Source organism: Mandrillus leucophaeus, unplaced genomic scaffold (assembly GCF_000951045.1).
Source record: "Mandrillus leucophaeus isolate KB7577 unplaced genomic scaffold, Mleu.le_1.0 Scaffold896, whole genome shotgun sequence".
Classification (NCBI taxonomy): Eukaryota; Metazoa; Chordata; class Mammalia; order Primates; family Cercopithecidae; genus Mandrillus; species Mandrillus leucophaeus.
In genome coordinates, this window is record NW_012109763.1 from 38801 (window position 1) to 46560 (window position 7760).

The following is a 7760-nucleotide window of genomic DNA, read 5'->3' on the forward strand; positions in this document are numbered from 1 at the left end:
TCAGTCTGAGGTTGGGCAGGCAACTTCTGGGCAGATGTCTTTGTAGAACTTTTGTTTGTTTGTAGTATTTTTCATTATCAGGCATACAAGTGTGAGGACTCTCTTCATGGTCTTCCTTAGCTCTGTTTCTGAGGTTTTTCTTAACATTAGTGACTCCATTTTAATTTTGACTGCTTTTATGGCATAACTGAGAGAAAACACCAATAGATTAGAGTTGTATTTGATTTAAAATCTATTTGTTATCTCTTTTCTAGGGAGGAAAATAATTGACTTTGGATTTGAAATTCCAAGGAAGGCTCTTACCTGCCTCACTTAAGCTTGAATTTTGAAAAATACTTAAATTTCAATTCATTGTAACATAGTTTAAAATGCACTTTCAACTTAGCTTTTTGAGTAAATTTTTAATAATATTCTTAGTTCAGTTTTCACTATAGTTTTATAGCCTCATTTTTTTTAATGCTTATATACATATGCTGTAATATAACACTATGCCTAACAGTTTGAAAGCAAATTCAAAATACACTAGACAAAACTTTTTTTAAATAATGAGCTTGTTTTTGTTATGTTTATTCTAATGACATATTTTAGCTTTTTGTCTTAATTGTTTTAAAATAAGAATTTTAAAAATAGAAAAGAAAGCACACATACACAGAGTTTTTGAATCTCTTAGTTAAACATTGCGATCTTGATTAGAACTTGGCATCTTCTACTATATTGGAAAGTGGAAGGATACTACAGCATTTTATTTTCAGGATAATAATTGGAAATGTATTTGAGCACTCAGCTAGAACTTTAATATTATTTCAATTTTGGTCAATGAGGAAGCTCATTCTCCTTTGCTGATTTAATGAATGGAAACCAAGGGGCATCAGAAGGATAATGCAAAGTGAATCTTGCATTCAAAACATCATGCTGTACGTGGCAAATACATGTAATTTTATCTGTCAATTTAAAAATACTTTAAAAACTTTATTCTAAGAAAACATATTTTGATTAAAAGTAAACGTAAGGAAGCATACATTTTCAACTATATATTTGTATATTCTGTGGCCTCCTTAGATATGTATTTATAAATATATATAATACATATAATATCTACTACATAAACATCTATTGATTATATATGTATAATGTATATGTATATAACATAAACTAGGTAAACATAATATGCATCATGTGCAAGCATATTATATGAATCACTTTTTTGTGTGTGTATTTTAGTGTTTTGACATATTGCTAATCCTAAAAACACTCTCACTCCCAAAACTAGCTAATTTCTAGAAAGAGCAAATGACTTTAATGGGAGCATACCCTTCATATGCAAATCAACCACTTCAGAGCCCATATTGGCCAACTACCCTCTTTCTTCAGCTCTCAGAGATTTAGCCACTGTCTTCCTTGCCTAACATCGCCTCAGGGCCTGGTAACAGACAATTCAAGACAACTCCTACCACCTAGAGCCCACCAATGCTATTTGGAACTGGCTAATTCTAAATCTTGTTACCCTGCCTTGCCATCGCCACAGAAAGCACAAGAAAGGCTCCTGTCCACACTTTTCCCTCATTCCTTCTTCCTCCCGACTGACCCTGGCGTATCTCTGTGTGGCCTTGTGTGGCAGAGTGTGCCCCCTGCTCCTGGAAACTGAAACTATCTTTTCAGCAACAATTATCTCCTCATCTGTTGACCTCAGCAAACTTGAGTAATAAGTGCTACATGTTAAAACACATATGTATATGTATTTGTATCTGTATTGTGTACATATATCTACTGTTAGGAGAGTTTTTATGTTATAATTAAACATTGTATCACTATTCTTTTTCCATTAATCAATAAGAATTTATCTATATTTAAGAAACAACCTAGTCTTACCAAATGGATTAATTTAATTGTTTCATGAGTTTTGGTCTTCTAAAATATCAGTAAATGCCAATGAAAATGATTTCAAGTATTTATAGGCTTAAAAAAGTATATATTATATATGTACTATAAGGCTTCTATATATATATTTACTATAAAATTTACAAATAAAAAGAAATAAAATAATTTTTAAACTCATTTTTTTGAAAGAGTGCACTGTTTCACTGAGGATTAAGATGAGAATTTAGGTCAATAATCAACTTTCCATTACATAATCTAAGGCTTTCCTAAGAGAAAAATAACTTGAGAAGCTTCTGTAATTATTTCAAGATCTGTTGATATGAATTGATTTCTCCACTTGAATGTCAAGGAGGCATATGAATCTTAACACGTCTTTCTTTCAAGCTCACACTCCATCAGCTGGCACCACCATTACTTTATAGTCTAGGGCAAAAATAATGGAGAAATATTGCTTACTTTCTTTCCACAACAATACACCTACAAGTATAAAATAAATCTTTTTTACTAAAATAAATGTGAGAAAGATTGTCACAATTTTTAGGAACTATATAATTTTCACATTTGTCCAAACCACTATTTTTAAAAATGTTTTCTCCAAACCAAATTATTGCAATAACTTTTGTCCAACCTCTACAACATTTTTATAACAGGCAGGAAGAATAAATTTTACTCACCTGCTAAAAATTCTATAAAATTTAAACTCCTTACCAAGAAATGTAAGGCATTGTACAAACATCCTCTGCTCACGATTCAGCTACACCTTCCTTTACTTCATCTGCTTTGGCAGGTCTGGAGTAGTCTTGGTAGTCAAGTGAGAAAACTTTTAATAAAATTAACAACCATAATATGGATTAAGCAATAATGCTCGATTATGAGATTGAAATTTAAATTTTACTGTCAACTTCTTGCGAAGGTTCAAGCATTTTCTTAGAAATGTTGTATCTAGTTATATGGGAACAGAAATAATATTTTGTCATGTTAAAACAAAATTCTATCCTTTTAAGTTTATCACCACTAGGTTTTCCTTGGTTTTCATATCAAGATCAAGCTTGATCAACTCAGACCCTAGCATTACTTCAGTAGTGTAGAACTATATATTATGTCATATATATAATATATAACATGTATTATAGATAACTGACATTTGGTATAGATTCTCTCAATCATTTAGCAATATTTAAATTGTGGATAGAATTTAAAACACTACACATTTAAAATGAGTAGTGAGTTATATAATTATTTATTATATCTCTGATTAACATATTATATATAATTAATTACATATTAATTATATATTAAAGGGAAAGGCTGAAGATGTGTGGGGAAAGTACAGAATCCTATAATAATAAAATGTGTATTAATTCTTCTACTTGCTTAGCCAAACTCCCAAAGAGACAAGGAGAAAAGGTAGATAGAACAAGGATAAAATCTGAATTTGAGAGATTTTATTTCCTACTCCCTATTTGGGGACATCTGGCACTATGAATTTCCAAGATGCAGACTTGAGCACCATGTTCCACAAACATGGTTGGTGATAGGTAAACAGGGAATTTTCAGACTCAAGGTCCCAGAAGACAATATATTCTTCTGATGCAACCAACGTAATCCTCTGTCACTTCTGATGTCACAGGTTATATAAATTGTATTCCTCTCTATCCCTGTCTATGCTGATGCCACACAAACAAAGCAATAATTTTTGTGTGCATATATTTATAGTAGACTATCTTTTAGACTTTCTCACTCTTGTTTGATATGAACAACTCATATGACATTACTTTCCTGCACTAGTAATTTCACTCAACCTGAGGTAGGAAAAGAGATCTATCCACAATTTAAATATAGCTAAATAATTGAGAGAATCTACACTAGATGCCAAATTGGTATAGGCCTGTAGTTGTCAAGGGGTAGTGAGATCCATGTACTCTAATTTTGAATCAACTAATGATACTTTACAGTTGTTTAATAGTAGAAACAACAGAAAGAATGGGGGAGCATCAAAAATATGATATGAAATCATAGTATAAAAAAACAATGTTGATATTGAAAACAATTGGACGCTCTGAGATTTAATAGAGGTCAAATTGGAAATGATCTTCTTTGGAAACACAATGTAATGCAATCATATCCAAGAAATAAGTTGGTAAAATTTCTATAGAGTTACATAAATCTAATTTTCTTCGATTTTTCCAGTGGAAATTAAAAACTAGACCTTTGGTCTCCTAGCCCATTTTCCTATTTTGTTATTTTCTAGTATTGTTCTGTGCCATTTTTAAACTTTTTGCTTCAATAGATTTTATATATTCTAGGAAATGATTTCCAATGTTTGTAAAATTTGAAATGTTAATAGAAATTTTATGAAACTAAAAATGTGAATATATTTATCAATTAGCCATAAATCTAATATTTGACTATTTTTAATTTGATTTGAATTGGCTTGCATTTTCTTAATATCCCAGAGTTTAGGTCAGTCATCATTTCCATGTTAAAAACAAAATGTTAAAATAAAAAGATTAATGAAATATTACTTTAATTCAAACAACATACCGTTTGGCCAAAGTAATTGTCTCAACAATGCTTGGTTGAACTAGTTTTGCTCATTCACTAAGAAACATAGTAGAAGCACATCTTAAATATCAGATATAAAGTATTATCATTTGAGATTACAGTCATCCCTCAATATCCGTGGAGGATGGGTTCCCAAACCCTCCCAATACCACAATCCACAGATGCTCTGGTTCCTTCTACAAAATGGCAAAGTATTTGTATATAATCTGTGCACATCCTCTCATAAACTTTAGATCATCACTAGATTACTTATAATACCTTATACAATGCCTACACATCACCTCATTTACATGAATTTAATGTAGTAATGGGTGGGAAATTTCAGTTCTGCTCTTTGAAACTTTGTGGAATATATTTTTCAAATATTTTCAATCCAGGTTTGGTTGAATTCATGAATGTAAAACCCATAGATATAAAAGACTGGCTGTATATCTTTATTTTATTAAAAGTTTAAGAAGTTGTCCATATTTTTCATAACATTTTGTAGAAATACAAAAGCTCATTATGGCATAATTAAAGGGGAACTATTCATTCTTTAGATTTAGTAAACAACAAAGCTTGGAAGTGATTTGGTGCTTCGCTATTAAAAGTGTTAAGAAACATCTGCACTAATCCTGGGACATGTTTGAAATCCAGAAAATCAAGCCCTACCATGAATCTCTTAAAAAGAACCTGCATTTTAACAAAATCTTGAGGTAATTTTCATGTGGTTATATGTGTAAAAGTATTATAAGGAAAAAAGTGATGGAAAGGTGAAAAGAAGAGGAGCAGGTATAAACTGGATGTTCTGAGAGGGCCTGCATGGAACTCTTTGTACACTGTTTTCTAATTAGTGCAGGCTAACCAAGAGAGGAGCAGGCACCCACTCTATGTGTTAGTATCAGAACTTGTCTGTGGCTAACAGTGGAAATCAATTCACCATGGCTAAGGAGGCGCAAAAAGTTAGAACCAGGGAGTCATGATTTGGTGGGCAAACAGTCACATACTCTGGGATCTCAGAAAGATGTTGTAAATGTATCACAGGGCCTTCCTCTCTAAAATGAAAGTAAACCAGTTCCTGATAGCTGTGCCAACATAAACTCTGGCCAGAAATTCCCTGCCTATCCAACATATGAAATAAACATCTGATAAAGGTATTTGAGTTTGGGCTTGGACACCAACCAATCAGAGCTCACCTGCCTGGGCCAATTGGAGCTCAGTTGTATCAACCAATAAGGGTTCAGCTACATTAACCAATCACAATTTATCTGTACCAACCAATCAGAAGTTAGTTTCAATCCTTTGCAAAACAGACCAGTTTGGGAACCTGGGAAGGAACTTTTGCTATAAAACCCATACCCTCTCTTTATTCTCTGGAATATACCTTTGCTTTGCATGGAAGACTGTCTACCCAGTTGGAAAACTGTACACTAGAATAAATTGTCTTTCATCCACATTTTTTTTCAGAGAGCTTTTGGTCTCAGAACCTACAGAATGGCCTTTTTGTTTTTTTGTTTTTTGAGACGGAGTCTTGCTCCGTCCCCCAGGCTGGAGTGTAGTGGCGCCATCTCGGCTCACTGCAAGCTCCGCCTCCCGGAGGATGCCTAGTTTAAAGGTAATTCAACATTTGAAAGCTCATCTAACTCAAAGGTCAAGAGTAACAACTGATAATATTAAACATGCCATAGGAGGATATAACATTTGTTTACTCTAAAGGACATTATAAATCTGCATACTACACAATATGGCAAGTCAATACATTAGAGTGTTATCTTTTTATTAATTTTAACAAATTAACATTCACATTTATCCAAAATTTGTTCCTGAAATTAATAGTAAATAAAGATACAAATTAAAAGATACAGATCCTAATAAAACAGCATATGCCGCATTTTCTTCATTTGAAGCGAAATGAGAGACACTTTTTACTTAATGAAAGTGAAGAATTTAAATACAAAAATAATGGTCTAATTTATGTGATACAATGATATATGAACATATTTTCTTATGTATTTAGAATTTATTTTTATAATTTTCCAAAATGTGTGAATAAAGAGAAATATGTTGATCTAATCACCAAACCGTGTAAGTCTTCCATCAGTTATTTTTTTAAAAAGGTAGCACATCAAACCTAATGGATACTAAGAGAATAATAATTTTGAGCTTGGGAATCAAGATTTAAAACAAGCAATGAAGTTTCATGAAATTGTTTTAGCACATGACAGTATCCCACTCATCCACTGATTTTATGTGGCACTGTTTTCTTTAGTAATTGGTTACATTACAGTGGTGGGAAAATTATTTTTTTAAATCTCATTAAAAGTTTATAACATTATTTTTGATTTTTAAAAAAGTACCACATATGGAATTTACTTCTAGGCTTCTGCAGAAAGTAATAGTTACTGATGATCAAAGCTAGGAATTCTCACCAGTGCACTGAGGTACATGAACACTTGAATCCCAGATTAGAGGTGTGCTCCAAGATGGGTGTAAACATGTATAGTAAGATAATACTTAAAATGTATTATTGACTTTTAAGCAGTTGAAAATCTACTAAAAGAGTCCTTAGATGACTCCTCTCTACGATTGTTATGAATTGAGTAACGAATATTGTAATTTGCAGGACTTGTGTCCAGGCCTATAAGAAGAGTTGCCCTGACTCTCCGCTGAGTAAAACCACTTAATCTGATTTTATTATTGTCAAGAATTTTATATCACCAAAGAAATTCTTTATCATTAGAATACATTTAAGTATTTAGAATTGTTATTAAAACTTTTTAAAACTATTTTTCTAAGCTAGTATCTATAATTGCTATTTTTATTACTTGGAATTAGATATTTCCATGTAAAGAACAAAATTGATTTTATCAAATAGTTAATTTCAAATATTTATCAATCATTGGCTATTGATGTCAACATTTATAAAATTTTTATTACATTAATATTTGTTTTCAGAAGTAAATATTTCTTAAATGGAAAACATAATTTATTGCAGTGCAGTATGCACTAGTGATTTACTAAGGTACCATGGGTGCAAAGAGTTTCAAAAATATGTTTTGCGTATGTTTTCATCCTATAAGGGAATACTATTGAATTCTGTATTTGTTCCTGAACTTTATTATTAAAATAAGTGAAAAGTAATATTTATCTCTTCCCATTTTGCTTATTACATAGTGTTTTCAAAACATGTGGTTAAATAAAATTGGTTATTTTATATAAATAAAAATTATTATAAATACAGATTATTATATATTTGTAAAAATAAGAATTTTCTGGTCATGAAAGTTGGCAATTGTTACATATTTTAAATTTATTTAGATACAATGTTTTGATATTCC